Genomic DNA, 18,212 nt, shown 5'->3' on the forward strand with positions numbered 1-18,212 from the left:
ATAGGCGGGGTTGGAACCTCTCGAATAATTTGCTAACTTCCTTATATATTCATCGAGTGCCTTAGAGTTATCCTCATCATAACATTTGGCTCCTTGAGAGGTCACGACATTGATAGCCTTTGTAGGTGCTCCTCCCATTACGTGTTTAGTGATGAGCTCTAATTGGGTCATCACCTTAGCCATATTTTCATCCCTTTCTTCGTCCTTCTTTCTTTTCTCTTTATTAACATAAGATGTGGCGGGGGACCCTATGACCACTTTGAAATCCCGAGTATGCCATCCCTGGTTATGCTTAGTGACTTGCTTAAGTTTATTTTCCGCAACATCATATGACAACTTTACAAGAGAACCACCCGATGCATTGTCCACCACCGTCTTGTTTAGTTGATCCAATGCCTAGTAAAATATTTTGAAGAGAATATTCTCTTTCACTTCATGGTTCGGGCATTGCATGAGATTGTCATTGAATCTTTGCCACACCTCCTGTAAGGGCTCACCACTAAGTTGATGAAAATTTGTGATCTCATTCCTTAGTTGAAGCATTCTATATGAAGGAAAATATTTATCCAAAAAGGCCTCCATAAGTTTGACGCAAGAAGTAATAGACCCGATGGGTAGAGATCTCAACCACAAAACCGCTTCAGACATTAAGGAAAATGGGAAAAGTCTCAACCAAATGGACTCTTGAGTGATATTAGTAATATCAAATAGGTCACATACTTCAATGAAGTTTTTCAAATACAAGTTGGCATCTTCATGTGATTAGACCTTTCATTTGTAACATGTGGAGCATGACACTCGTGACATGGAATACCCCATTTCCCTCAAATAGTGGGATGCGAATTGTACTCGCATGCCCCGCATCATGAAGATGATCCTCATTCTTGAGGTATCCAACAAATGAGCCTTCATTGCTCCCATTTTGGCTCACGGTGTCGTGATTACTATGAAAATCACCTAACTAAACAAAAACAACAAACAATATAAATAAAAACACTATGGGTAAACCCAAAGTTACTAACAACACCATAAATGCAAAAACTAAGTTTCACTCCTCGGCAACAATGCCATTTTTGATAGCGCTCAACTTACATCTATATTTTGATGCAAGGTGGTCATGACCATTATAAACTTAACAAGAGTCGTGACGTATCCATAAGGAGTGCATACTCATTTTTGAAACCTATGTATGTTGAGAGTCAACTAGGAGTTAACCCATAATGTAAAATTAAACAAACATGTAACTAAATAGGAGGTTTGTGAATTAGAACTTTGGTAGGCTAAATCATACTACAATACTAGTATAAGAGCAAACAATTAATGAGTAAAACCAATAGAGATATTTATTGGGGTTATACTATCCCAGGGGTAATCCATGTACGGTAGTCAAGAGTCAATCTCACTTTTAGTTAATGAATTTTGGATAGGCTCGGTTTAGGGTTTTTAGTGTTAGTCATTCAACAAAACACTATATTTCACTCATGGATTCTTTTGAATACCTTATGAGTGTGACAATTTCATCAAACCAATAGCTCAACTTAGCATCCCTATTTCTAATACAATGCTTTTGAACATGGAAAATTCACATACCATTTGTATTCTAAGATAATGCTACGAAATAAGCTAAAATCAATTTGTTGTTCACAATTACTCATCACCCACATCCCTCTTTCAAGATGATGTGGGATCCAAGGTAATTCGGATTTTCACCCATAATTTCTAATTAAAACATAGAGTAATAGTATAACCGATCATCATTACCTATAAATTAAGACTAACAATCAACACAACAATCAACACCCATACACGTTAACACCCTATTCAAGCATAACCCTAAGATAAATATTTAGCTACTAATGAAATTGAAGAAAAGAAATTTACCCATGTTGATATTCAATGCCTCTATTGATGACAAAATAAGAATAATCCAAGCTTCAACTTCAAATTAAAACTAAATTTTCTAAGGAATTTACTACAATTGTTTCCTTTCAAATTTGGAATATTCTCTCAACTCAAAAACTCAAAAATTGGTTAAAAGATACCCTAATTTTGCAAGGGTTTGTGTTTTTAAGTTTTGGGATTTAGCTCCATAAATTTACAATTTTGCCCTTGGGAAATTCTCGATCCATCGCGATCGCACTTGGTTGGCCGCATTCGGGACTCACGCGATCACGGTGATCTCATCGCAATCGCTGAAATTTGACTTGGCCTTGATAGGTCGCGATCACGAACCTCAAGCTGTGATCGCTATAATTGAGGGTCGATCCCTGCTCCTAATTTCCAGCTTGTGCAGACACTTTGACCTTTTGCTTTCCTTTTCAACTCAGCTTTACTCTTTTTCATCCAATTACCTGCAAACATATAGACCAAGGGATTTAATGCATTTCAATAAAGAATTAGCCTCATATCTACAATCATTTCATCATAGAGTGCATGAATTTGGACATAGATGAGTGGCAAATTTTCCACTCATCATAACATAGTGTTCACTCTCTTAGCTTTAAACTTTAAAAAAAGATTGTGGATCCCTATAGAAAACCAATTCAATCTCACCTCCTTAATAAAAAAAGGATCTTTAGTCTAAAATTTGAGAAACTTGAATGGTTTTCTCTAATGGGATATTCTACCTCATTAATTAGAAATATTGGATCATGATCAGAACCAATTCCAGTAAGATATTCCATCTCCACGTGATTAAACTTCCCATACATATCATGATTAACTATAACTCTGTCCAATCTTTCAAAGATGCAGTCATCCCTGCTTTACCATTCCACCAGGTGAAAGGGCTATCTTTAAAAGGAATCTCTTTTAGATCATTAAAATAATTACAGGTTTCAAAGCCTCATGATCAGCATCAAGGACCGGTAGGTCACCAATCTTATCTTCTAAATCCAAAACAATATTAAAATCCCCTCTTATCAACCATGGCTTTGACATACCAACTGAAGCTTGATAAATATCCTCCTATAATCTTAATCTCTCATTAGTTGTACATTTTAATATACACTATTATGATAACAAAGATGAAATCCTAATTAAGATCTTCTAGTTGTACAGTAAGATGTAAGACGTTGGGCAACATCATTTAGCACTGTAACTTAAATATCGTGGTTAATAAATAATCAAATCTTTCCATTACAGTTTGACATAGTAAAATGCATCTTCAATCTTCTCTTATATTTATTGATGTGTCGTGAAATCTGAAAAGATTTCACCAACCTAATAAAAGTGAATTTTTGAAAATTATGAAGCATCTAAACTCTTTGAAATAACTTGTTGGGACTTCACTGACCTAATATTCCAGATGTAAGCATTCATTAGCTATTAGGATTTGATTTGGATCCTTTAGGATGAATTTTGGTGGGTTAGTATTTCTCTTCATTCCCTTGCTTCTTTCCCTTCCTAGCTCTTTTTAACACATTCGGGGGTAAGTTAGCTTCCACTGGGATGTTCTCTTACATTTTATCAACTTTTAATGATTCCATAACATCTTTAGCTATTGACTTAGTATCAATAATAATGTAATTTACTTCCCCCTAGTTATGAGAAACAATATCACACAAAATTTTATAAGGAGAATGAACTATGAGAGATTCATCAATTTGAACAAGCTTAGGAATTTCCATGATTACCAAATCATTATTTTGAAACACCAGCCTTCAATGAACTCTGTATTTGTCTTAATCACCTTAAATTCAAAAGCTAGGATTTCCTAATTAACACCTTGAATGTTGTTGCTTTCCTTAGCTACTTGACTTCTTTGACACATAACATTCCTAATAGGTGGATCATCTAGTTTATTACCTTGAGTGATGCTACTTTGCTTCATAATTATTTGACTGTATTGATCATTATGCTTGATATCATCAGTCCTAATAGATAGAACTTCTTCCTTTCCCCCTTAATTGTTGTTGCTTATTTAGAGAATTAGTTTGTGATCTTAGGCATGTTTATACACCTAAGTCTCATTATCTATGCACGTTTAACTTAGTTTTGAGGATAAATTAGTATGTTTATGTGTGTAGTTAGTGATATATGTGGCTAAGTGACCCGATACACAACCCAACCTGCATATACCTTGAATTGGATAAATTCCAAAGTATAACAAGATAGTGTATTATATACAAATTCCAGACTCTGGAATAGGTCTAAGACAATAACCTACCCAACCGAGTCCAACCGTCCAAAACCATACCAATAACCAATTACCAAACCATACCATGAGCCAACAATTAAAACAATAACCAAGTTCCTGTCCATAACATAATATAAGAGGATGGAACAATCATAAATCCAGTTCAGCGGTATCATTCCCAATACCAATGCCAATACTAAGGTTGACACCAATACCGATCCCACCTATTCCAACCCATAGTAGTTACACAAGCCTCTAACCAAAAGAAAAATAATATTCGGTTTGGACATATCCCCAACCATAGCCAAAACCAATATCGATAAAATATCTAAAGTATGTAAAGACACCCATGATATGAAATGGATTCTTTTGGAAAATGGAAGCTCACCACTTCAATCCAACTGAATTGATCCCGAGATTCGATCACTATGTAGGAGAGTAGAATGGTCGGTTCCTGTATTGCATGGAGATACAGCTGCCTAAAGATGGGTTAGTGGGTGAACGCTAGCATGAACTCAGGATAAGGATAAAATAATGCCATCCAGTCAAACTAAGTAAACCAACCATATGCATACAAACCATATATATATAAACATGCTGGGAAAGGGAACCGAGTTTAGCATGCATGTATTTAAAACCATTAACCTGGGTATGTGAAACTTAACCATCCTAGAACTACCCACAGGCTATATGGGTCCAGTGTAACTCTCTGAATGGGCCCCGATGCGTGTAGCCGCATGAATCGGAGATACCATAAGAGTAGGGGATTCCCAATTACCCTTCGCTCTCCATGAGACATATGTATAGTGTACTTAGAGGATTCCCATGTACCGTATATCATTATATAAGTATGTTATGATTCCCAACTACTTGAAGTGATGCTTTAATGATTGTGATGATACATGAATGCTTGTAATGATGAATGAATGCTTGTAATGATGAATGAATAATTGTAGTGATGAATGGATGACCGTGATGATGCATGAATGATTTGTGATGAAGAATGATTATGTCTTACTTTTATGTTATCGAGTCCTGGGGGTATTTATACCCAAAAATAGAGCTATTTTCTAGAGCCCGTATCAGTTTCTCGATAATTCCAGTTGAGCCATGATTCTCAGAACTTGGTGAACTATAAAACTCTATATCCTCAGACAAATACGGAAATTAAGAAAGCTCAATAATCTTAGAAATCTCTGTAATCTCTGTATCGCTAGTAATCTAGCCTTTGTCCTGTAATCAACTCAGATCTATTAGTATTCAAGTGATTCAATTCTAATATCAGAAGTGATTTGAGTAATTTATTCAAGCTCTATATCGTCAGTCAGATACTATGATTCGATGTCTTTTTCGTCAGATACGGAACTAAGTAATCTCAGCGTAACTCAATTAGATCTTTTGAGAAACATGATCAGTATTAGATTCAGTTCAGTTGTGCTCAGTTAAGAATTCAGTCAGAGTCTTTCAGTTGGGAGTAGAAACTAGCACCAAGAGAGCTCAAGGATGGGAACTCACCTACTAGTAGAGGGTGTGATTCTTAAAAGCAATCCTTGTGCTCTAGAACTACATAGCCAGCGTAGGTTGACACATCACACCTATTAGTTGAGGGTGGATGAGATACGTCATACCTACTAGATGTGGGTAGATGAGGTGGCTTGACTTGCTAGATGAGGGCTTCACTATTCTCGTTTGAGGACCTGCTAGATGAGGGTCATATAGAGTTATCTTTACCAGTGGTGTGGTAATGACACCCTTCCAACTGGGGCACAGGTTGGACCCCACATATGGTAGATCGGGGGCATGTCGGTTAAGTGCCTACTTCCCACAGTTTTAGTTTCAGATTCAGTCTTAATTTCAGAATCAGTCTTTAGAAATTAGGATAGTCAGATACAGTCATCTATCATTGTGAGGAACTTAGATAGTTCCATTGATTTATGGGCATACAATTATTTTATATTATATTCAAAGATATGCTGTCAGACAGGCTTGATCACAGCATCAGATTTCTATTGAGTATTCTTATTATCAGATTCAGATATAATCATATTTCTTATCATTGATAAAGCTTCCGAAATCATCTGTTAGAAAGGTTGATATCTAATCCTGACAGTCGAAAGCAGTAAGTCCAAGAATTTAGTCATTGATGTAAGTACATCCAGATCTTCAGTTATCAATATCAGATGAGTTAGTGATTCAGTATCTCAGTGTCAGTAGTGAGTTCAGTCTGTAGTAAAGTGGTATCTGAGTTTCAGTATCTAGAGTTGCGATAATTGTGTTCATTTTCTGTGTATTCATGTAAGTGTACTTATGCAACATTTTCATGATTATTCAGTTTAGATATTGTGCATGCATAAACCCTTGTATTAGCCTACCTCGTCTACATACTCAGTACATTTTTGTACTGACGCATTTGCGCTATGGTGTTTTATTTGACACCATAGGTTCAGAGGCACAAGATCTAGTTTATCCTCAACAGTTTGGTCCTAGTCAGCAGCAGTAGCAATGAGTCCTCTTCTTTCGAGGACGAGTCTCAGTTTACTACTATTGTTTTAGACTTTGTTTATTTTCTGTTGACAGAGTTAGTTGGGGACATATCCCATCAACTCCACAGTTTAGACAGTTAGAGGCTTTTTAGACGGATGTATTAGTATTCAGTTTTCAGTTTTGAGTATGTATAGATGTGTTGAACCTTATGGTAAGTTTTCGCATTTTTTTCAGATATTATACAGTGTACAGGTACAGATATCATAAAAGAATTAGCTTGTGGTCCTTCGGGTCCATAAGCACCGTGTGACATCTTAGGATGGAATCTCGGGGCGTTACACAATGAGGGAGGAGTACATTTCTTAGATTATGAAGATGATGGAGAAAAATCACCCAATCAATCCCTAAATTGCTCCTCTAGGTGAAACCTTAACCTTCCTTTACCCAAGAGCCTTTGAAAGAATTAAAGAGTGTTTCTAAGTGTTTAATATTAGAATAATAGGGTAAATAATGTCCCAATAGAGTTATAAGTCGTGGGGCCTTAAGTGGTTAAGTGGGGAAATATCCAGATTATCCCCCACTTAAACAGCTTAAAATTCCCATCTGGTGGTACGACTACCCATACCAGTCGTACCCTCTAATAGGAGTGGTACCCACCACTCGTACCTTGCACTTCCCCCTAGAACCTAACATTGTCCAATATATAACTTCCCTAAACCAAGTCGTACCCAACCCATACAATTATTACCCCTAAACTGTATCTCTGGCAGAATAGAATCAAAGGAGGTTTGATCACTGTCTTTCATATGAGTCAATGGTATGAATCATACCCTATCTTATAACTCATCATAAGCCACTCATACTCAAATCCAACTTAAGTTACTAAGTATAAGATCAAGTGAAAGAAAAACCATACGATCTGTATCTAACCATCCAACCCATATACTCCAAGTTGTACCTATTCTATAACCTAATCAAACCCACCAACCAACACTATTTAGTGTTCAACCAAGCCTTACCAACCGTACCCCAATATACGAACTGTACCCCTAGCGTATCTTAACCAGAAACCCAAAATCCAAGAAATTTTCTAAGGTTCCAAAACCCAAGGTGTTTTACTAAGCCTCAAATTTAGGTGGTTCATTGTGTAAATTCATCAATTTAAGAGTCAAAAGGATCAATGAAATATTAAACAAGATGATTAGTTTAACCAGGCTTAGCTATACTTACTCTTCTATGGTTTTAAGGTGCGTTGTGTGTTGTATGGCCTAATGCTTGGGATAAGATGTTATTTAGGTGATGATGGAAGCTTCATGTAAGTTACAAGTTGATGATAAAACATTAGAAAGCTTTGATGAGTACTAAGAGGCAACACCAAATGAAATTATGTCTAGTTGATTCACTCTTCACACCGCGCGAATAGTGATGTCTCTCATCCATGCCCTGCCCTACATATTTTATTGTAATTTACATCTAGGTAATTCCCTTGATTTATGCACTTTTTTGGTGTTTTAAGCCTTTCTACAGTGGCTACAGGTCATTTGTGACCATTCAGACTTCTCGATTTGGTTATCGGACAACTTATTTGGGTTTTAGGCTTAGTTCCCTGTGTTGGAGCATTCACTATTAAGGAATTGGTATCTGACTAAAACTCCTAGTAGAAGATCTTGAATGAGAATTTCAATAGATCCATTAACTCCAAAACATTAGTTTTAGGCTAGGGTGACCCTTGGTTCAGGTCCCCCAGCATCTGGACTCATTTTGGACTATTGGGTGGATTATAAAAAAAATAGAACTATAGGTGTAGGCCCCAAATTTTCCAAATCGATCTTGGATGAAAGTTTTATAGTTTTGTTAATTTTGAAATATCAAATTTGGTATGGTAGCATAGTTCATTTGCACGCGTGGAGTTCCAAATGAATCTCGAGCCCCCGATCAAAGTCCAATTTTGGACTTAGAAAAATCTGGTGCCTGATATCTGGTATAACCGCTTTAGTAGCAAGAACTTTAGCATCCATGATCCATTTTAGCGACCTTGGCCATATGGCTGAGGTTTGCTTTAGCGGTAAGGGACCATTTAAGAGGACGCCACTATAGGGGCCAAGCGACTACTTTAGCGATACCCACGACCTTGGTACATAATCGCTTTAGTAGATTTGTGCACCTTAAGCAGTAGATGCTTAAGCAAACAAGTAGCCATTTTAGCGGCAGCTGGGGGATATTAAATCCCCTTTCTTCATATAATTTTCCTCATTCCTTCTTTACCGTTTTACTCTATTCTAGGATCTTGAAGAGAGGAAGAGTGGGGAATCATCCATTGAAGCTAAGGTAAGTTAGCCTAACACTCCTAGGTCATTTCCCATTATATTTCACATAAGTTTCCATCCCATTTCATGGTAAATTATTAGAAATTAGGTCTTTGAATCCCTAAACCTTAGGTGCTGATTTGGGCCTTGATCATGAACCATCAAATTTTAAGCACACATTCTTTTTTCTTCAATGGACCTTATGATGGATTCAATTTTGGATTTAATTTATGGGACCCACAGGCCTATTCTTGACCTGAATTCCAGCTCGACCCTTTGAATAGAAATATGGGTCTTGTTTTACTCCTAATGATGGGTTGGTTACTATTTTGATAATGTGTCAACATTTTGGAATCTTGGAGCAAAAGTGGATGATTCAAGGACTTGGGTTCGATATCGAGGTAGGCTTTGGTATACTCTTCTTCATGAGATAGTATTTTATTTATATTACATGTTAGGTGACGATAAAAGGATATGATTATGCGTAGGATACACTGACTTAGCTTTATGTATGAGTTTAGGGGCAGAAGGGTGATTTGACCCATAAGATAAAATTCATATTATAGTAATACAAACCTATCACCATAGATTATAGATATGTTAGCTACAGTTGATACTACGTACCCTTTAGCATAAGGTTTATTACTTGACTTAGTGGATTGTCATAGTTTCCTAAATTATATTGTATTACCTTTATGCTGATTATATGCTGTTGGGACTGAGGCTGTGGTTACCATACCAGTTGGACTCCAGCTGAGTATTCAATCCTTATAAGGCTGTGGCTTAGTTCTATAGAGGCTTGGTCAATTTCAACTAAAATCATGGTTTTACTATTGTTTTCCTAAAATAGGATTTATTCCCACTTTTCACTTTTAACATGAATTCTTTCATAACGGTAATCTACCACCTTAATGGATGATTTATGATCCTTTAGAACTAAAAATAAAATTTTGAAATTTAGGTTGAGATTGATTTTGATCCATGGTTTTACCACCATCATTTACTTTGGTCGTGAGAGATTTCGACCCCTTTTTACTATATTATGATTATTTAGTCCCTGAGTTAGCCTTGGGCAATAGATTTACAAACTTACACTCTTTTTGCCACAGTTTGAGTCCATATATATATATATATATATCACAAATAAAAGGGCCTTTAGCGGATCAGGGAATATCCGTCTACAAGGACTTCGTCCCAGTCTAGTATTTCTAATCATCATTATCACCAATACTCCATCCAGTACTAGAGAAAAGAGGTCTTTATAGATCCTATCTTTGTGAGCTGGAGGAGATATATACACTGGGTACGTTATTGAACTTAGATCGGTCATGGTGTTATGGTTTACTTACATTCATTCATACAAGTACATTGCCTATCATTAGTATGTTGTTTGGTTTCTATATCTATCAGTCTTATTGGAGGTTGCATAGGTATAAATTATGAGTGTTGTTTTTTGTGTGCTGTGTGTTGATTGAACCTTTTGATTTATGGGGCTCGATTAGGTATTATTTATCCGAACTAGTTGGTTACTGTATTATTGTTACTATGTTTTATTTATGGAAGGTTGATTATGGAATGGGATTGAGATTTTAGGTATGATTCTAATTCCTTTATTTTTATGGTATTTTATAATATGGATAGTGGATTCGTGGTTGGACACTCGACTATAGGCCCTGGTCATGCTAGTATTAACTTTCCTACTTGGTTAGGATTTCCTGGAGAGGTTAGATTGACTACCTTAGGTTGTACCTTGAGATAGTCCTATATACCTATATATATGCATACATATTTAACTATGATATTACCATATATCTCTCTCTTCTCTTATTTATTTCATGTTGTGTATGTATTTCTTAGCCTTGTATACAACTATGTATCCTTCTTCTACTCTTTATTTATATATTGGCCAATGATATATGGTACAGTGCTTTAATTCTTGAATAAGGCTAGAATAGGATAGTTTATCCTTGTTGCCTCTTTAGGCTTAATATGGTGACTTTTTGGATAGTTGCCTGCAATTTATATTCCTTCTTTGTATGTTATCTATATTATTATCTTTGGAGCTCAGTTATAGTTGCCTACTGAGTACTACATGTTTGGTACTCATACCACACTTCTGCAGCCTGTAGATTAAGTACGGGTTCTCAACATTGTTGTATGCATCGTGCAGAGTAGGTATGGATCAGATATTTGGGGTGAGATCCTAATGTTTGGAGCATAACTACTTTTCTTTTTTTCTTTAGACTGGTCTCTATTTTGTATTCAGAGATGAGTTATACATATATATCTGTTTGGTACTTTATTTTGTATTCTTATTATATTAGAAGCTCTTGTACTAAATTCACCAGGTCTTGGAGTTATTTTTATATATATATATATATATTTGCTGTTTTGTTATATTTTTTTGTGGATCCTTTTTTCTTTCTCTTGATAGTCCCTTATTAGCAGTTTTAGAATATGGGTTAGCTTACATACTTATGGTTCATAGTAGGTTCCATCATGACCTGATAAATTGGATTGTGAAAAATTGGTGTCAGAGCCTAGGTTTATAGGTGTGTTGGTACAAGAGCTTGTTGTCTAGTAGAGTCCTACAAATTAGTGCAGAGATGTTTGTATCCTATCTTTAAGAGGCTATAGGACATTCTTTGTGTGTCCTTATTTCTATGAGCCTCAAGTACATTCTTTAACCCTATTCCATTCTATATGGATGATATGAGGTTGCCGATAGATACGGGCAGAAGTTCGACATGCATTTCTAAAGTTTTAGCATAACATCAGACTAGGGAGATTGACATCGAGGATCTTCGGCGTCAGTTGGAGGATTTAGGGCCAACCCAAGCTCTGGTAGGGTTGTGAATACTTTATCCTTTTGAGATTCAACATTGGGGATTTTGAGCCTTTTTACAAATACCCCCAACTAAAGATGATATCCAATATATCAATTAGTTTTTAGGCTAGAGTTGGATTTGCCACTGTTCAGCTGTGTTTCTTATTAATTTAAGAGTATGATATTGAGTTTCTTGAGTGGGCTATACATAGTCCTATGATATATATTTTAGAGAATGAGATGGTGCATGAATTTATTAGAGGATTAGCTTTGCCACTCTATTGAGCATCGAAGCATTTGATATCAGCTGGTTCTTTCTTCTCTCAGGTTGTTAATCAAGTGAGGGCCATAAAGAGACCATGTATTAAGACTTATGGAGGTGGAAATAAGAGGCCATATCATTAGTACAGTGCTATTGGTATTCTATCTGGGAATGAAGATCCTCCCATCAGAGAACAATTTTGTTTGTAATCTATAAGTTTTACACAGGTAGCATCTCAGATTATAGGTGGATCTTAAATTAGTTATGATAGTCACAATGGGCAGAGTTCTAATTAGACCTTGTGGAGTACTCGGCATGTATCTTTAGTCCATGGTGGACATTCTACAGTTGGTGTAGTACCTTAGAGTATTTTAATAGCTTTCCATGGTTGTGGCGAGATGGGACATTAGTTTATAGAGAGCTCCAGATATGAGGTGGTTGTTCATCTAGAGTTAATATATGTTTCTTGCCAACATAGAGCTCCTAAGGTATGTTATGATTGCGGGGAGGGCATTTATTTTTGTAGGGATTGTCCCCGGCATCTATTGATCAGCTAGTTAGGCCCAGGTTAATTTTTCACTAGTTTAGAGATTTAGGGGTTTGCTACGACTTAAGAAACACTGATCACTTGTTGAAAGAGTGTCCCTAATGTGGGATTATTAGTCATTAAACTCATCGAAATCAGTCTCATAGCATTGTATCACCTTTAATTAGAGGTATTACATCTAGTGCCTCAATTGATGGTTCAGACGATCAGTTTGAGTTTGGAATTATGCATATTTATACTCTCTTCGACACGTCAGGCATGCATCTTTGGATTCTGCCATGATAGGCGAGCCTTATATTTTCTATCTTTTCCTTTTTATTTGAGTGTATCGGGGTTTTAATGCCCATTAATGATTATGTGCCTTGGTAGTTTATATTGATTATTGTGTGCCTTGGTGTAGAGTCATGATTATGTGACTGCCCCCATAGATGGTTTCTTTTAGTAGTGAGAAGAGTGGATCAGTGTTGGTGTGTCCTTGGGGGTATAGAATTTGGGTACGAGTCCCATTTACCTTGGCATATTGGTCTTCTTATGACCCTAGAGTGGTACTTGTTATTGATTTTTATTTTTTGTACCATCTACTTATTATAATGATTTTTATATTATTGTTATTTTTTCCATGGTTTTATGTTGATCCATCCCTGCTTGATAAAGACTAGACTAGTATTATCTAACTAGAGTTTCCTTCTTTGCGGTTCTTGTTTGTTGGTTTATTGAATGGTTTTCTCTTTTGTAGCAAGGTAAGGTTGATCATTTTCCTCTCTTGTTAGTAAGTCAAGACCGAATATTAAGTAGGCTATGAAGGTGAAGGTAGGTTGGCCTTCAGTGGTTCTGTTATGGTCCTAGAGTTGGCAATTTGGTTACATTGCCTATTTTTGAGTTAAGATTCTAGAAATTACCTTTAAGGTTGCTGAGATTTTAGCATTGACTATGCTTCTCTATAGTCTATTTTTGAGTTTGACTAGTTTAAGATACGTTCTTCTACATTGGCTAGTTCATCGCTTGATAGTGGTCGTGTTGTTGATGTCTTATGAGTTAAGAATCTAGAGCTTACCTTTAAGGTTGCTGAGATTTTAGCATTAACTATCCTTCTCTATAGTCCATTTCTGAGTTTGATTAGTTTGAGATGCATTTTTCTGCATTGGCTAGTTCATCACTTGATAGTGGTCTTGTTGTTGATGTCGAGTGTTCTTGGACTTGCCTTTCAGGATTGTTGGATACTCCGTTCTTATCATAATATGGTGCTTGTTTTATGTAGTTAAGGGAGGTTAAAATAGGTGATCTTTTCCCATGATCGTTTCTTAAGTTTGCAAATTGGGAATTCATTATCTTGATTTGCCTGGTTTATTTTCCATTAATTGCCTTAATCTTGGCATTGATGTTGAGATGGGTACTCTATTCTGTTGCAATGTGATTCATGGTTTAATTGAGTTAAAGTTGGAACAAATTTAGAAAATTCAAGAAATCCTTATTTCGACATTCAGCCTAACAAGACTTGGTTGAGTGATCCTCCTTAGTGATATGTACCTTTGGGAATTTGTTGCTTTAGATGGCGCATTGAATTGGACAATTTTTGCCAAAGGTTGCATTTCTCTGAGTTGTTAGAGTTTTGGTTATCACTAGTACTGTTTACAGCTATGGTGGGTTCTTGGGCATGCTTTGGTAATTCATTACCTCCAGCAGATATGGAGTTAATTGCTTGCGCTTTCTGCTTGTAGTTTATCCTCCATTGTGATTTTAGTTCTTAGCTACATTTTGGTTTTGGCTCTAGTAGGAACAGTGAGGGTATGTCTGATCTTTGATAGTGAAGGTGATTTGGGTACCTGCCTTTGGATTAAACTTGTTGGATTGATTTTGAATTTTGTGCCTTTGATTGGGGTCCTGACAATTATGATAAAGTTAGAGTATGAATGCTTACCTGTCTACAGAATTGGTTTGGATAGTTGAGATCGAGCAGTTCGGCCTTGGTGTTGAGATTTCAGCCAGGAATTGTAGAGCTTGGGTGCAACCTTCATTTCTAGATTTGCCTCAGTTGGGGTTTCACCTATAGTATGCCTAAGACTTCTCGTTATCTACTTGTTATCTTGGAGGGAGTGGTTGATAGATATTCAAATTATAGCCCATTTGCATGGTGTTAGTTTCCATTGGAATTTGGGATTATCTACTCAGTAGGAGTAGTGTGTTCGAGTTGGATTCAACGTGGTTTCATCCTCAGTTGGTGGGACATCTTGGAGAGGATGTTTCAATGGTGAGTGTTTGTGCTTTGGACTTTGACTGTCAGTTTCGAAGGTCACCTAAACCAGTTGTTGATTGGTATAGATTATAGACATTGGTCATCACCATTTATGTTGCCAGGTAGCACCTTATGGGCTTATCTCTGTGTTTACCATTATGGACTTAGGTGGATCAACTTCAGTTCTTCAAATTTAGTGTGATGGGGTTGTGTGGACAGGACTCAAGTGACTTTCTTCTTGGTTTGGAGTGGATAGCAGGTTTGGTAAGGCAAAAAAAAAAGGTTATATTTTGATATTGGAGTTGGTCACATGATTCATGCCTTGGTTTTTCTTTGGTTTGGTTGAGTTATTGCTTGGTGTGCTGGTATCATTGTGGTATTAGTGTGTTGTGGTTTGTATTTTCGTACGTTAGTTGGTTGTTGAGGTTTAGGATTTTTAGTTTTAGGAGTGAAGTAAGGAAGTTAGTTGAAAAAGAGATACCTATGACAAAATCCCTTGGTAGCATTGTCTCTCCTATGAGGTTATCTGGGGAGTCTTGCTCGGAGCACGCGATACCAATACCTTGTCTCTTCGGGCTTTCATGCTCTTTCTATCCATTGACTTTTGAGGATGAAAGTCCTCTTAGTAGTGGATACTTCAATGTTCTTCCAGGTCATTCCCTTAATTTATGCATATTTTGGACATTTTTAGCCTTCCCACAATGGGTACAAGTCATTTATGACTTGTCGAAACTGTCGATTCGATTAGAAAATAGTTTGTTTGGATTTTAGGCTCATTTTTATGTTTTGGAGCTTTCATTATTAAAGAATTGGTCTCGGACCAAAACACCTAGTAGACGACCTCAGTAGATAATTCTAATAACGCCATTAGCTCTAGAATGTTGACTTTATGCTAGGGGGACCCTTGGTTTAGGCCCTGAGACATCTCAACTCATTTTGAGCTATTGGGTGGATTATATAAAAAATAAAACTATTGGTGTAGGTCCTACATTTATTCAAAACAATCTCGGATGAAATTTTTGATGGTTCTATTGAGTCGAGAATGCCGAATTTGGTGTGGCAGCATAGTTCGTTTGCACGCACGGGGTGTTAAACGGATCCCGAACGCCCAGTTGAAGTCCATTTTTGGCTTATTAAAATCTAGTGCCTGATATCTAGTATGACCACTTTATAGGTCATGGAGCCACTTTAGTGTCCATGAGTCACTTTAGCGACCTTGGCCATTTGGCTGAGGTTCGCTTTAGCGGTAAGGGACCTCTTAAGCGGGCACTGCTTTAGTATCCAGGCGATCGCTTTAATGGTACCCGTGACCCTGGTTCATGACCGCTTTAGAAAACTTGTGCCGCTTAAGCAGTAGCCTCTTAAGCAAATAAGTAGTCGCTTTAGTGGCACATGGGGGATGATAAATCCCCTTTCTTTATTTGATTTTCCTCATTCTTCTTTCACCATTTCTACACTATTTTGGGAGCTTGAAAAGAGGAAAGAGTAGGGAATCATCCATTGAAGCGAAGGTAAGTTAGCCTAACACTCTATGGTCTTTTCACATTATTTTCCCCTTAGTTTCCATCCCATTTCATGGTAAATTCTTAGAAATTCCGTGTTTAAATCCCTAAACCTTAGGGGCTGATTTGGGCCCTGATTCATTTGCCATTTGTGCTCAACATTAGAGTACAGATTCCTTGTCCTTTGAGATACCTCTTAACGGATTCAATTTTAGATTTCATTTGCAGGCCCTGTGCGTCTGCTCTTGACCTGAATTCCGACCCAACTTTTTGCATAGGAATAAGGGTCTTGTTTTACTCCTAATGGCATTTAGGTTACTATTTTCATAGTGTGGCAGCATTTCAGGATTGTGGAGCAAAGACAGACGATTTATGGATAATTCGAGGACTTGCAGTTTGGGATTGAGGTTGGCTTAGATATACTCTTCTTTTCGAGATAGTATATTATATATATTGCATATTAAGTAAGGATAACCGGATATGATTATGGGTAGGATACAATGACATAGACTGTTTTATGAGTTTGGGGGTAGAAGGGTGATTCGAACCTTAAGGTGAAATTTATATTATAGCAATACAAGCCTATCACCCTAGATTATAGACATGTTAACCATAATTGATGCTAAGTACCTTTTTGTATAAGGTTTATAATATTATCTTTATGGTTGTTATATATAGCTGGGCCCGAGGCTGTAGTTACGATATCAGTTGGACTCCAGTTGAGTATTCTATTCTTATAAGGATGGGCTTTGATATATAGAGGCTTGGACGCTTATGATTGTATTATTTGGTCACTGGTGATGGCATGCATAGATGTCAGTGCATTGATGCCCACTTAGTGGTACGATTCCAACAAAATCATGGTTTTACTACTATTTTCCTAAAAAGGGACTTATTCCCACTTTTCACTTTTAAAACTGATTCTTTCATAACGAGAATCGTACTACCTTGATGAATGATTTATGAACTTTTGAAACTAAATATGATATTTTGAAAATTAGGCTGAGATTGATTTTGGCATGGTTTTACCACTACCATTTACTTTGGTTGTGAGAGATTCTGACCCTTTTCTACTATATTATGATAATTTTGTCCCAGAGTTAACCCCGGGTAAGGATTTACAATCTTACACTCTTTTAGCCACATTTCGAGTTTGTATATTTATTATACATAAATCTCTCTAATACTGGATGGACTAGATTGATGGTGACGATAATTATTGGAAATCATGGTCCGGGATCCGATCAATGTATACAGATATTCCCGAATCCCTATCACGACCTGATCCTGGGCCTGGCTGTGATGGGTATCTTAGGTCCACTATGGACTGGAGACCACCCCATTAAGCTAACCTCAAGATCACGATAATAATAACAACAACAAATGTGGAAGCCAATTAAGTAGTAATAAGAAGATGAATTGATGACTCAAAGGAAATTAGTAGTCAAAACAATAACCAACCAACCCACATCTATCCACGAAAGCCTCTAAACTAGAATAGTAACCAATCGGGACATGCCGTCGACTATCACAAAAAAGAATCCAAAACTACTGAGTAAGTAATGAAAGAATAATGAAATTGATAAGGCCTTCCGAAGAATGGAGGCTTACCACTTCACAACATTTCAATGAGCGTGCTAATCCACTTAATGCTACACATAAGCAACCAAAATGTCTTCGAACCCTACATCATGAAACAATGTAGCATTCTAAGACGGTCAGTGGGATAAGCACTGACATATAACTTAGGGAAGTGAGAACATAATGCCATGTCTAAAATCAGCAAAACCATATACACATATTCATATATACATATATAGGATGCCGGGATAGGGTAAGGATCATGATCGTGAAAGTTTTAAAACCATTAACCTAAAGTGTATAGCTCAATCCATCCTAAGGGCACCCAGGGC

At 36.8% G+C, this 18,212-nt stretch overlaps 1 non-coding gene across 1 annotated transcript; it reads left to right on the forward strand.

Moving 5' to 3' along the window:
• Positions 1 to 431: 431 nt before the first annotated feature.
• LOC124896392 lies at positions 432 to 537 on the forward strand. The gene has a single exon (XR_007052754.1). It is a non-coding gene; the product is annotated as a small nucleolar RNA R71 (small nucleolar RNA).
• The last annotated feature ends 17,675 nt before the right edge of the window (positions 538 to 18,212 follow it).

The sequence above is a fragment of the Capsicum annuum genome, chromosome 2 (assembly GCF_002878395.1).
Source record: "Capsicum annuum cultivar UCD-10X-F1 chromosome 2, UCD10Xv1.1, whole genome shotgun sequence".
Classification (NCBI taxonomy): domain Eukaryota; kingdom Viridiplantae; phylum Streptophyta; class Magnoliopsida; order Solanales; family Solanaceae; genus Capsicum; species Capsicum annuum.